The sequence below is a fragment of the Hyperolius riggenbachi genome, chromosome 6 (genome assembly GCF_040937935.1).
Source record: "Hyperolius riggenbachi isolate aHypRig1 chromosome 6, aHypRig1.pri, whole genome shotgun sequence".
NCBI lineage: Eukaryota > Metazoa > Chordata > Amphibia > Anura > Hyperoliidae > Hyperolius > Hyperolius riggenbachi.
The window spans coordinates 91,232,948-91,248,263 of NC_090651.1; positions in this window are offsets into that span (position 1 = coordinate 91,232,948).

Consider the following 15,316-nt stretch of genomic DNA (forward strand, 5'->3'; position numbering starts at 1 on the left):
TGCAATACAACCATCTACAGTTTCAAACAATTGAAAAATACAACCATCTACAGTTTCAAACAATTGAAAAATACAACCATCTACAGTTTCAAACAATTGAAAAATACAACCATCTACAGTTTCAAACAATTGAAAAAAAATGGCAAACTTGCCCTCCATAAAACATTCTTGGCAAATGCTTTCGACTTGGTTTGTCTTCCGCTTTGTCAAGGGTCCATCTGACCACAGATGCCTGGTCTGCAAAGCACGGTCAGGGCAGGTACAGCATGGGTCTCAGCAGGCTCCCACTTCGGGCCCAAATCCAACCTTCATTCTCTGCCCATTACCCGTGGTGACAATGGCAGACTTGTCCTCCATAATGGATTCCCGTTAAAGGATTTAAAGTTGATTCATTACAATTAGGGCCTCAAAAGTCCTCCTGAGTCCTGTATTGTTATTTTTTGTCACTACCTCGGGGCGGACGTGCATGCCTGCCTGCTGCCCTCCTTGCCTGGATGTGTGGTGGTAGACGTTTCTTAGGCTCCAACTCCGGAGCGCAATACAACCATCTACAGTTTCAAACAATTGAAAAATACAACCATCTACAGTTTCAAACAATTGAAAAATACAACCATCTACAGTTTCAAACAATTGAAAAATACAACCATCTACAGTTTCAAACAATTGAAAAATACAACCATCTACAGTTTCAAACAATTGAAAAATACAACCATCTACAGTTTCAAACAATTGAAAAAAAATGGCAAACTTGCCCTCCATAAAACATTCTTGGCAAATGCTTTCGACTTGGTTTGTCTTCCGCTGGGTCAAGGGTCCATCTGAACACAGATGCCTGGTCTGCAAAGCACGGCCAGGGCAGGTACAGCATGGGTTTCAGCAGGCTCCCACTTCGGGCCGGAATCTAACCTTCATTCCCCGCCCATTACCCGTGGTGACAATGGCAGACTTGCCCTCCATAACGGATTCCCGTTAAAGGATTTAAAGTTGATTCATTACAATTAGGGCCTCAAAAAGTCCTGTATTGTTATTTTTGGTCACTACCTCGGGGCGGGCGTGCATGCCTGCCTGCTGCCCCTCCTTGACTGTGTAGTGGTAGCCATTGCTCAGGCTCCACACTGGATTTCATCCCTCATTCCCCGGCCATTACCTGGGGTCACAAATGGCAGACTTGTCCGCCTCCATATGATTCTCGTGAAAGGAATGTGTTGTCATCTTTGCCCGCCATAACTGGTTCTTGTTAAAGGATTTAAAGTTAATTCATTTCAAATACACAGCAGGGCCTCAAAAGTCCTTCTCCTGTATTTTTATTTTTGGTCACTACCTCGGGGCGGGTGTGCATGCCTGCCTGCTGCCCTCCTTGGATGTGTAGTGGTAGCCGTTTCTCGGGCTCCACACCGGATTCAAACCCTCATTCCCCGGCCATTACCCGGAGTCACATTGGCAGACTTGCCCGCCTCCATAGGATTCTCATTGTAGCGGTACTGAACAAGTACACAGCAAGTAGAACATGTAATTTAAAAACAAAACGTAAGCTTTTTAACAATGCCATGGAAAGTTGATAAGGCAGTCACATTACCTGACATCACTTAGTGAGGAAGAGTAATCTCGCCATGTTGCGCAGTAGTCCAGCATGGCCGGCACTACACAAACAGCTGGTAACTTGCGGTGCCTTACACAGTTAGTTTGGTGTGACAGTGTGAAGCAGAACTCTAATTACACTACTGTAACGATTGTGGAACTTTCTCCGTGATCAGCGCACAACGCGTGCGCCGACACGGCGGAAATCCTCCACAAGCGTGTAATTGCAGGCACCCAGCAAAAGGTGCTACGCACCTGTAGAGGGAAATTCCTGTCGGCAGATGGCGCTGGGGAGTGCAGAGGAACCAATCCTCTGTACCTCCACAAATGCCAGACAGGGATTGTACGAAGCGCAGAACGCAATCGCAAGAGAGGCGATTGCGAATGAGAACGAGCAAAGGGACAGGTTGTTTGTGTGTGCGCCAATCCAGTCGCCACCCCGCGACCGCGCACACACAACAGCAGATATGAAATAGGAACGCGATCGCGAGAGGTGCGATAGCCAGACGTGACACAAGGCAGATCAGAATAGAATACGAGGGTAGCAAAGGCACAGCAAATAATACAATGAGAAGATGCGGAAAATAACAAACGCTAGCTAACCGCGAACACCGCACTAATTCGCAACAGTGCACGCGGTTATGCGCGGTCTCCACGTGATAAGCACAATAGAGACAAGCACGCCTAACTAACCATCGACAGACAAACATGAAACAGAGGACGCGAACGCTTGCTTAACGGTTACCTCACCGAGCCTCCAGCAAGCGGTCGTAGCAGACAAGACAGACACACGAAAACAGGGACAAGCGAGAGATAGGATCCACAGCACTAGCGAAAAGTGGCTAGCGCGATCCAGGTACAGAGTAGCAGAACAGAAGGATCCACAGCACTAGCGAAAAGTGGCTAGCGCGATCCCAGGAGACAGAACAGAAGGATCCCCAGCGCTAGCGAAAAGTGGCTAGCGCGATCCAGAGAGGCAGAACAGAAGAGATAGCTGGTAGCAACCGCTGCACCAGCTATGCTCCAAGAACAGAGATCAGAACGACTTCCTATCGACCACCGCTGGGACAGGACAATCGCAACAGACAAACAAAACTACACTGCACTAGGGAAATCTGCCTAGCACAGTTTCCAGGAATTACTCTAAGCTGAACTTCAAACAGAGAGAAAGGCTGACACCCCACCAGGAGTGTTACATAGGCCGAAATCCTTATGACCAGCCAAGCATTGTGGGAAAGACATAGTACTTATAGTACACGCCTCCAATGAATGTGGCAAGGCAATTTGCATGACAACGTATGCAAATTCCTCTGCAAGCACAAGCTGCAAAACTGACAGAAGCTCTTCTTTCCAGAGTCCTGCAGCATGCCAACCTACACAATGGTCAAAAGGCTGCCTGCCTGCACAGGCAGCTGAGCAAATCATCACACTACCCCCCCCCCCTCCAGGGTCGAATTCCAGACGACCCTCAAAACTGCTACTAGCAACAGACTCAAACTGAAGACTCATGAAGGTCGGGGCAGCCCGACAAGGTCCAATTCCAGAATCAGTCCACCCGAAACCGACCTCATCGGAAACAGAAGCCACCGAAACATGCCCATCAGTGCTACCAGTCTCAGTATAACACCCATCAGGACTGTGAACGCCAGAGAAGAAGCCATCGACATCCTCCAGACAATACCCACCACCTTCCAAGGAGCGTCCGAAAATACCAAACCTGCCACAATACCTGTTCGAAGTGTCCCTTACAACACAAAAGCCACCGTTGATCTTATACAGGGTACCAAGCAAAATTTCTCCCGGAATCTCCCAGAGCCTTTTGAAGCTCCACAGAGATCCCAAGAGGGCAGAACAATCACCAGGCTCACATGGAGAATTACCAAGAACCCCCATGGAACCAATGACAATTCCGGATTCAGAATTACGAGGACACCCATCAAGATCAAGACTTTCAGGGACCACTTCTGGGCATGCAAGCAGGCAGGCCATATCAGAGCATGTCTCCACCGAGGAAGCATCTGAGTACGCTGGTAACCGAGGCACACTTGGGCTTTCTGGGTCACAGAGCACACTGGGGTACACCAGCACATGAGAAACCTCAGGACATGTCGGGGAACTGCCAACCTCAGAGTCCGGCACGACAAGACCAAAACCAGTACCGGACAGAGAATCACCATGAGTGGAGGTCACAGGCACTGGACTTTCAAAAGAAGACTCGGATACAAATTCAGAAATTTCTGTGACAATAATATCATCATTGACTACATATACTCCATCAGAGCTGAAAAGGTAGCCAGCAAGGCAGCAATGCCTACGGAAGAGGGTAACACCTCAGAAGGACTTGGGGGGCAGGAGACATCTCCTACAAGTTCTGCACCCTTTGGGAGGAACTCGGAGACCTCCAGAACATCAAACAAGACCTCAGGAACATCATTTTTCAAGTTTTCTAAGAAGGATTCTGTACTATCCATGTTACAGGGCAAAACTGGAACTTTATTTTGAGAACAGGGCAGATGTCCCAGGGAAGGTTCCACCATAAACTGAGACTGAATTTCATCATCATGAGTGGAACGTACAGGAATATTCACTGGACCACACACTGACTCCCTAACTTTAATCTCGCTGCACCCAGAATTCTGCGTAGCAGTCAAACTAGCTTGCAACTCCAAAACTGCAGAAAGACAGGTAAAAATAGCAGCAATACCTAGACGAGCCTCTAGGGGCAGGGCAGGAGATATTGTACAAGGCAATATTGACTCATCCAGAGTACAGGGTGGAGAGTCAGAACTTTCTTCAAAGCAAGAAAGGGACTCCCAAATGTCAGTGTGATTGGACATCATTTTGTTCACTTTAGGTTGTGAAACTGATGCTTCCATAGCGCAAACCTCCGCGATCTGCGGAGCAGACTGCAAGGCATCTAGGACCGAAACACTGGAGCAACTGTCTCCAGGCAACGGGCCCTTACAGGTGAGAACAGGGTGAGACAGGGAATCATTTGCAGAAGAAATAGCGACATCAACAGGATAAACTTTATTAGGCATATTAATTTTACTTTTGACGCTGCACAGTCGAGAAACTTTCCCAATAGCAGGGTCACAGATGGAAGATCTCAAAGATCTGTTTCTAAATGACAAAGGATCCCACACATCCTTGAGGAAACCGGCAGACTCATGCCGATCACAATCTGCAGGAACATCCGAGAAACAGGCATCAGATCGCACAGATTCAAACTGCACACTGTCAGGAGAGAATCCTTCAGGATTCGCACAGGAATCAACCACAGCGGCATACTCATTCATTTCAGGTTGCACAAAGTCAAGACTCTCATGCTTTACCCCAGAAAGGCGGGAACAATCATCCGACAACGATGTCTCTTTATTGGAATCAATTGGTTGGTGTGTGTGCAACTCATCCAAAATCGTTTGCCATACATAGATCACCAGATCCACATCATCCTTGTCACATTCATCGGAATCAATCAGAAGGTACATAGAATCAAGACAAGCATTCAAGACATCTTTGCTTTTTGCGATGTAAAAATCGCAAAAGGCTTTCCAATCAAAATCGAATTCCTCCAGCAAGGCCCCAACATCCCAGGAAGCAAATGGGGGTTCAAACAGGCCAGTATCCAGATAATCTCCATAGGGGTGGAGTTCAGGAACCAGAACAGATTTTTTAATTGCTTTAATATAGTGTGCGATCCTACCTACAGCAGGATCCACATAAGCTTTGGATTGGGGCAAAAAACTTGGAGATTGAGCAACATCATCATACACATCATTAGGGAGTGTTTTATTCAGATGCAGGCCCGTTTTTAGGGCCGTGCGGCCTGTGCTACCGCCCGGGGCGCTGTTGGGAGGTGGGCGCTGAAATGGAGGGGGGAGCCGGAGCCACGGGGAGGGCAGCCCGACCTCTCCCTCCCTCTCCTGGGCCGCCCTCCGTGCTCCCCCCTCAGATGCAGAGCGCAGCAGCAGCCAGGGAGGGAGCGCTGTATACTACATGCGTTCCAAGCGCTGCGCTCTCGCCGCCGGTCTCTTCCTCTCTGCCTATACGATGATACACACGCTGGTTCCGGCTAAACAGGAACCAGCGTGTGTATCATCGTATAGGCGGCAGAGAGGAAGAGACCGGCGGCGAGAGAGCAGCGCTTGGAACGCAGGAAGGTATGTAGTATACAGCGCTCCCTCCCTGGCTGCTGCTGCGCTCTGCATCTGAGGGGGGAGCACGGAGGGCGGCCCAGGAGAGGGAGGGAGAGGTCGGGCTGCCCTCCCCGCGGCTCCGGCTCCCCCCTCCATTATGGGGGACAGCTACCTATCTAACCTACCCTGGGGGGCACCTACCTAATCTAACCTACCCTGGGGGGCACCTACCTAATCTAACCTACCCTGGGGGGCACCTACCTAATCTAACCTACCCTGGGGGGCACCTACCTAATCTAACCTACGCTGGGGGGCACCTACCTAATCTAATCTACCCTGGGGGGCACCTACCTAATCTAAGCTACCCTGGGGGGCACCTACCTAATCTAACCTACGCTGGGGGGCACCTACCTAATCTAACCTACGCTGGGGGGCAGCTACCTATCTAACCTATCCTGGGGGGCAGCTACCTAATCTAACCTACGCTGGGGGGCAGCTACCTAATCTAACCTATGCTGGGGGGCAGCTACCTAATCTAACCTATGCTGGGGGGCAGCTACCTAATCTAACCTACGCTGGGGGGCACCTACCTATCTAACCTATGCTGGGGGGCACCTACCTAATCTAACCTACACTGGGGGGCACCTACCTAATCTAACTTACACTGGGGGGCACCTACCTAATCTAATTTACACTGGGGGGCACCTACTTAATCTAACCGACACTGGGGGGCACCTACTTAATCTAACCTACGCTGGGGGGAAGCTACCTAATCTAACCTATACTGGGGGGGCAGCTACCTAATCTAACCTATACTGGGGGGCAGCTACCTAATCTAACCTATACTAGGGGGCACCTACCTAATCTAACCTATACTGGGGGGCAGCTACCCATCTAACCTATACTGGGGGGCAGCTACCTATCTAACCTATACTGAGGGGCACCTACCTCATCTATCCTATGCTGGGGGGCACCTACCTATCTAACCTATACTGGGGGGCACCTACCTATCTAACCTATACTGGGGGGCACCTACCTAATCTAACCTACACTGGGGGCAGCTACCTATCTAACCTACACTGGGGGGCAGCTACCTATCTAATCTATACTGGGGGGCAGCTACCTATCTAACCTACACTGGGGGCAGCTACCTAATCTAACCTTCACTGAGGGGCAGCTACCAATCTAACCTACGCTGGGGGCACTTATCTAACCTGTATTGGGGGCACCTACCTAGCTAGCCTAAACAGGTGGCAACTATACTGGCTACCTATATTGCAGACACCTACCTAAATAACCTATACTGGGGGCACCTACCTATCTAACCTATGCTGGGGGCAACTATTCTGGCTACCTATATTAGAGGCACCCACCTAGCTAACCTGTACTGGGGCACCTACCTCTCTAAATTATACCGGGGGCGCCTGCCTATCTAACCTATACTGGGGGCAACTATACTGGCTACCTATACTGGAGGCACCTACCTGGCTAACCTATAGCGGGGGCAACTATACTGGCTCACCTATGCCTGGCTACCTATACTGGGGTACCTATTCTTGGCTACCTATACTGGGGGGACCTATACTAAGTGCAACTAGACCTGGCTAACCTATACTGCGGGCACCCATACCTTGCTTGGGGGGGGGGGGGGGGGGCGCAATTTTTACACACTCGCCCTGGGTGCATTTTAGCCTAGAAACTGCACTGTTCAGATGCTTGCGCTTTTTAGTTTTTCCCTTTTTTTGCAACTTTGCATGTCTGCTGTTTAAAACCTGAAGTGGCAACAGACACATTGAACTGATTGTCATACTGAAAGGTTTTGCATGGAAGGGAAAGATCAGCTGACCTATCAGCAGCTACACACTCAATCAGATCAGGTGGCAAGCCAGGCAGTTTAAACCAGTGAGAGAATATCACTGTAAGAAACTGATACAGATTATCATTCCAGGAATTGATTTTTAACAGATCATATGCCCAGGTGAACAAATCGTCTTTTAAGAGCACATAGGCAAAAAGAAGAGCCGACGTGGACGGATCAGAAATCTGAAAGGTGGGATTCAGACAAAACCTCACACATTCAGAAAGAAATTCCGCCTTGGTCTCTGAATTTAGCCTTTTAAAGCTCTTAAAGACACAGGACCCAAACTCGACAAAATCGTACAAATCAGAAATTCCGTCTACACTGGGGTTTTGGGTTGGGCTGGTCATACTGTAACGATTGTGGAACTTTCTCCGTGATCAGCGCACAACGCGTGCGCCGACACGGCGGAAATCCTCCACAAGCGTGTAATTGCAGGCACCCAGCAAAAGGTGCTACGCACCTGTAGAGGGAAATTCCTGCCGGCAGATGGCGCTGGGGAGTGCAGAGGAACCAATACTCTGTACCTCCACAAATGCCAGACAGGGATTGTACGAAGCGCAGAACGCAATGAGAACGAGCAAAGGGACAGGTTGTTTGTGTGTGCGCCAATCCAGTCGCCACCCCGCGACCGCGCACACACAACAGCAGATATGAAATAGGAACGCGATCGCGAGAGGTGCGATAGCCAGACGTGACACAAGGCCGATCAGAATAGAATACGAGGGTAGCAAAGGTACAGCAAATAATACAATGAGAAGATGCGGAAAATAACAAACGCTAGCTAACCGCGAACACTGCACTCATTCGCAACAGTGCACGCGGTTATGCGCAGTCTCCACGTGATAAGCACAATAGAGACAAGCACGCCTAACTAACCATCGACAGACAAACATGAAACAGAGGACGCGAACGCTTGCTTAACGGTTACCTCACCGAGCCTCCAGCAAGCGGTCGTAGCAGACAAGACAGACACACGAAAACAGGGACAAGCGAGAGATAGAATCCACAGCACTAGCGAAAAGTGGCTAGCGCGATCCAGGTACAGAGTAGCAGAACAGAAGGATCCACAGCACTAGCGAAAAGTGGCTAGCGCGATCCCAGGAGACAGAACAGAAGGATCCCCAGCGCTAGCGAAAAGTGGCTAGCGCGATCCAGAGAGGCAGAACAGAAGAGATAGCTGGTAGCAACCGCTGCACCAGCTATGCTCCAACAACAGAGATCAGAACGACTTCCTATCGACCACCGCTGGGACAGGACAATCGCAACAGACAAACAAAACAGATAAACAATCCTAACTGCACTAGGGAAATCTGCCTAGCACAGTTTCCAGGAATTACTCTAAGCTGAACTTCAAACAGAGAGAAAGGCTGACACCCCACCAGGAGTGTTACATAGGACGAAATCCTTATGACCAGCCAAGCATTGTGGGAAAGACATAGTACTTATAGTACACGCCTCCAATGAATGTGGCAAGGCAATTTGCATGGCAACGTATGCAAATTCCTCTGCAAGCACAAGCTGCAAAACTGACAGAAGCTCTTCTTTCCAGAGTCCTGCAGCATGCAAACCTACACAATGGTCAAAAGGCTGCCTGCCTGCACAGGCAGCTGAGCAAATCATCACAACTACCTGATTGATGTATACACATGCAGGATGTTTTAAAGCACGTTAGGCCTGCAATTTAGCATTCAATGTGATTTCTGCCCTTAAAACGCTGTCTTGCATTCAATCTAGATTTTTCCCCGGGACTTTTGGCGTGTATCCCACTCCGCCATGCCCCCCTCCAGGTGTTAGACCCCTTAAAACATCTTTTCCATCACTTTTGTGGCCAGCATAATTTTTTCTATTTTTCAAACGAACCGAACCTTCCGCAGAAGTTTGCGAACCCGGTTCGCGAACCTAAAATCAGAGGTTCGGCCCATCACTAATACTGAGTTAACACATAATTTATAGGGCAATGTCACTTACATGAGATGATCGCCGCCTGACAGCATAACGGCTGGCTATAAATCGCTAGAAGGCATCAGGGGCGTTGATAGGTTGAAGTTGGTCACGTGGTCCCACACAAAGGAGCCTGGGGATTTTAGCCTCACCTAGCAACTAGCAAGGATTGAAACTATTGGTACTGAGTCAGTCACATAGTGCGGCATAGCAAGCGATGAGGCTGTCGGGAATTGGAGTTTTTAAACTTCAATCCCGCAGTGAAAGTGTGAGTTAAATGTAAACCTATGTGACTATAATGGCTCCCCTGTGTGACACTCCGCTCTGAGGATTAAGATCTACAGTACAAAGAAGCTGACCAGATGACCAGGTAAGCACTTTTGAATATAAAGAAAACCCTGAGAATCCCTCATGAGGAGATGGAGTAGGCCAAAACCTGTTAGACTTGTCAGATTTTTATTAACTACTGTAAATGACAGAGGAAGAAAAGTAATGCCTTGTATATTTTACCTTGGTCCAAATATTCATTTTATTTATTTGTAAAACGTGTCCTTCGGGTTATTACAGCCATAATCAGCATGCCAGATTTGTGTTGTATTTTACAGTATACAAGTAACTGGAATTTTTTTCCAAGGGAGTAAATATCGGCCTACTGCAGGCTTGTTTTTATTACAGCACTGAGCAGAAAATCGGATTACATTTAACTTTAGAGCATCTTCCTTCCTGTGTATCAGCATTTAGTGATTCAGGCATGTAACTTTTTTCTTTTAGAATCACTCACTTTTCCGTCACTAGAGGGCAGCACTACTGCTCTCAATATTCAATTTTCTGTGTAAACAGAAATTCTCTCACAGTAAAAACATTTTTTTTTCCTTTTGCCAAGAAAACCGCAATCCATTTATTTTGGCTTTATATATTTCACGGAATAATGGCAAACCCTATTTCAAATGCAGTATATGGGTGTACCAGCCAAGTGCATCCATGTAAAATATTATTATATTCAGTAATTCTTCATTTAAAGAGAAACAGAGGTGGATTTCGTAGATCTTAAAGGGATATACTTAAGTCAAAAATAAAAAATGATTTTTATTCACCTGGGGCATCCCTCAGCCCCCTGAAGCTGTATGGTGCCCTCGCAGCCTCGCTCCGATCCTCCTGTCCCCGCTGGCGGCTACTTCCGGGTTCGGCGACAGCCGCCGACAGGCTGGGAAAGCGAGTGATTCTCCGCATTCCCAGCCGCTATATCACCCTCTATGCTGCTATAGCGTATATGTTATACGCTATAGCAGCAGCATAGAGGGTGATATAGCGGATGGGAAGGCGAAGAATCACTCACGTTCCCAGCCTGTCCGCGGCTGTCGCCGAACTCGGAAGTAGCCGCCGGCGGGGACAGGAGGATCGGAGCGAGGCTGCGAGGGCACCATACAGCTTCAGGGGGCTGAGGGATGCCCCAGGTGAATAAAAATCATTTTTTATTTTTGACTTAAGTATCCCTTTAAGAGGACACAGAGGTATGTTCTGTGCACAATCACATGCCTCTGTGCCTCTCTATTGCCGCCGCTTGTCCCGCCTGAAAATACTGCCAGGCTAGCGACAATCTGCTTGTTACGAGCCTTCTGTATACCTGAAGCTTGTCAATCATCATCGGCTCCCCCTGCCTCTTTCCCCTTCGCTCCCTGCCTCTGTAATCTTCCTCCAATCAGAAGCTAAGCTGCATCCCAGGAAGTACGCGACCCAGGTGGCATGTGATTTTGCGTAGAACATGCCTCTGTGTCCTCTTAAAGTGAACCTAAAGCCGATAAAAAAAAATGAGATTAACTCACCTGGGGCCTCCCTCAGCCCCCTGCAGCCGATTGGTGCCCTCGCAGCTCCGCTCCGATGTCCCAGGACCCGCCGGCGAGCACTTCCGGTTTCGCCGTCACTCGCCGTCACCGGCCGACAGGCATGGGAACGCGAGTGATTGTTCGCGTTCCCAGCCTGTATATCGTCCCCTATGCTGCTATTGCGACCTCCTGGCCGCAATAGCAGCATAGGGGGCGATATACAGGCTGGGAACGCGAACAATCACTCGCGTTCCCGTGCCTGTCGGCCGGTGACGGCGAAACCGGAAGTGCTCACCGGCGGGTCCTGGGACATCGGAGCGGAGCTGCGAGGGCACCGATCGGCTGCAGGGGGCTGAGGGAGGCCCCAGGTGAGTTAATCTCATTTTTTTTTATCGGCTTTAGGTTCACTTTAAGATTTAAAAAAACCTGCCTCGGGTTCTCTTGAATTATGATTGCATTATTTTATGTATTTTTACAGTTTCAGTTCATGCATCTACACTCTGTATCACAAATGGCTAACGAGATGCAAATGAAATGCATTGCATGCAAATTTTAAAGCAAACCTGTGTTGAAATATGAATACTTAAAGGACAACTGAAGCGAGAGGAATCTGGAAGATTACATATTTATTTCCTTTTAAACAATGCACATTACCTGGCAGTCCTGCTGATACTTTGCCTCTAATTCTTTTAGCCATAAACCCTGAACAAGCATGCAGCAGATCAGGTATTTGACACATATTGTCAGATCTGACAAGATTAGCTGCTTGCTAACTTCCAGCTAGAGCAATCTCCTGCCTTTATCTGGTCAGCAGACGCCAGTCAGCCAATCAGGTGTACTATTATACACCCTTTGCCTGCTGTACCAAATCTAGCAGGAATTGCATAAATTAGCATTCAGGTAGGAGGCTTCGGTTGGATGCAATCGTTGATTGCATCGTTTTACAGGGACACCCCGTGTAGGCACATCTCCCACACGGTCCCCTCCCTAACCACTCACCTGTCAACCGCATCCTGGAAGCTCCAACCGAAGCCTCCCACCTGAATGCTAATTTATGCAATTCCTGCTAGATTTGGTACAGCAGGCAAAGGGTGTATAATAGTACACCTGATTGGCGACGTTGACACACAGTCACTCAATTACCAAGTTCGTGAGCTTTTGGGTTCCTGGCATCAAAATTGTGTGACTGGAAGCAGTTTATCCAGCAAAGAAATGTGGCTGTTCGTGGCTCCAGCCCTTTACTGAATTTGAACCCTAGACACTTAACGACCGACTGTAGCAGGTTTGAGGCCTCTGCCATTAACAATGCAAGAATGACTGCAGTTTCAATATTCCCCTTGAAAATCAATAGGTGAATTTTGATTGGCTCTTGTAGGCTCCACCTACTTTTCCGAATATTAATCCTAGTCACCCAGTGACCAACTGTGCAAAGTTTGAGAACCCTGCCAATAACCGTGTAAGAAAAGCTGCAGTTTACATTTTCCCATGAAAAAAGTTAGTTGTTTTTGGCTCCGCCCACTATTTGTAATCTTGACATACAGTCACTCAATGACCAATTTTATGAGCTTTGAGGTCCTTGGCATCAATAAGTTGCATTTTACCATTGAAATTAAACAAATCTGATTGACTGTTTTTGGCCTGCTCCCTTCAGAATTTAAACCCCAGTCTCCCAGTGTCTGACTGTAGCAGATTTTAGGCCTCTGCCATTAAGAGTGTAAGAATGGGAGCAATGTAAATATTCCCCTTGAAAATCAAAAGGTGAATTTTGATTGGCTGCTGTAGGCTCTACCCACTTTCCTGAATATTAGTCCCAGTCATCCAGTGACCAACTGTGTCACCCACCTACCCAGTTTTAAAACCCTGCCAATAACAGAATGGCTGAAATCAATCTAACAAATCTGATTGGCTGTTTGTGGCTCCACCCCTTTAGTGAATTTGGACTCCAGTCACCCAATGACTGACTGTATCAGGCTTGAGGCCTCTGCCATTAACAGTGTAAGAATGGTAGCAATGTAAATATTCCCCTTGAAAATAAATAGGTACATTTTGATTGGCTGTTGTAGGCTCCACGTACATTTCTGAATATTCATCCCAGTCACCCAGTGGCCAATTGTGTCAAGTTTGGGAACCCTGCCATGTTAAAAATTTAGTTGTTGGCACCGCCCACTTTTTCTAACCTTGACATACAGTCACTCAATTATCAAGTTTATCAGCTTTGGGGTCCTTGGTATCAATACTTTGTATATTCCCATTGAAAAATAAACAAATCTGGCTGTTTGTGACTCCGCCCCCTTTCTGAATTTGAACCCCAGTCACCTAGTGACCAATTGTACAAGGTTTGAGGTATCTGCTATTAACAGTATACGAGAATAGTAGCAGCTTAAATATTCCCTTTGAAAATCAAAAGGTGAATTTTTATTGGCTGTTGTAGGCTCCACCCACCTTCCAGAATCTTAATCTCAGTCACCCAATGACCAACTGTGCAAAGTTTGAGAACCCTGCCATTAACAATGTAAGAATGGCTGAAGTTTATATTTTCCCAGTAAAAGTTGTTTTTGGCTCCACCCACTTTTTGTAACCTTGACACACAGACACTCAATGACCAAGTTTGTGAGTTTTCAGGTTCCTGGCATCAAAAATGTGTGAATGGAAGCAGTTTATCCACCAAGGAAATCTGATTGGCTGTTTGTGGCCCCGCCCCTTTAGTGAATTTGAACCCCAGTCACCCAATGACCGACTGTAGGAAGTTTGAAGCCTCTGCCATTAAAAGTGTAAGTATAGCAGCAGTTTAAATATTCCCCTTGAAAATCAATAAGTGAATTTTGATTGGCTGTTGTACGCTCCACCCACTTTCTTGAATGTTAATCCCAGTCACACAGTGACCAACTGTGGCAAGTTTGAGAACCCTGCGATTAACAGTCTAAGAATGGCTGCAGTTTACATTTTCCCATTTAAAATAAATGGCTGAATTTTGATTGGCTGTTTTATGCTCCGCCCATTTTTCCTGGATTTGTAACCTCGGTCACCAAGTAACCAACTGTGCCAAGTGTGGGGATTCTGGCTTGATTACTGTGATAATAGCAGCCTTTTCGATTTTTTCCATTGACTTGAATGGATGAAATCTGATTTGCTGTTTGTAGCTCTGACCATGTGTGCAGGGGGGCCACGAGACCCCCAAAACATATAATCCCAGGTAGTAAGGGATCTGTATACCAAGTTTCGTTCAAATCGGTCAAGCTCAAGCCGTTTTCGAGTGATCGCGGCACATACACACACACACACACACACACATACACACATACTGCACACAGACCTCGGAGCCAGGTTTATATATACACAGTGGATATTTACAAATATATACTGAAGATAATTTGCAGAATACAAGGAGCAAGCTAACGGGCAGCCATACAGTCAAAACATTACCCAGGATATCAAACCAAACAATGTAGTCACTGGGCAAAGAAATGTCGAGAGCAAGGCTAGAGGTCATACACAGGTAATCAAGAACACAGGATACAAGCTACAAGGGCCAGAACTCAGGCTAGGAGGGCCAGGTCACAGATATGATGAGCTAGCACTAGAGTAGTGCTCATGCTTGGCTTTTATCCGCAGACATCATCAGGTGAGCATCTAAATCTCCTCCCAACAATAGTCTGTAGAGGAGAACAAGTTCTGGAAGAGTGAGCCCTCTGCTGGCAGGCAGAGAAATAACATGATTCACAATGATTTTATACTGACATCTACTGGTGAAGAGAGGAAGTTCATGAATCATATTCACAGAAATGTCACCAGCAGAGGAAGGGCCTGACAGGTCCACAGGCTTCCCATAATCCTCTTCTAGTAGTGATGGGTCGTTCGCGAACGAGCCGGCTCTAAGAGCCGGCTCTTTGAAGTGAATCAGAGGAGCCGATGCTCACTCTGAGAAGAGCCGATGCCTCAGCCGCCCCTTTTAGCTCTGCTTTGCTCCGTAGTAA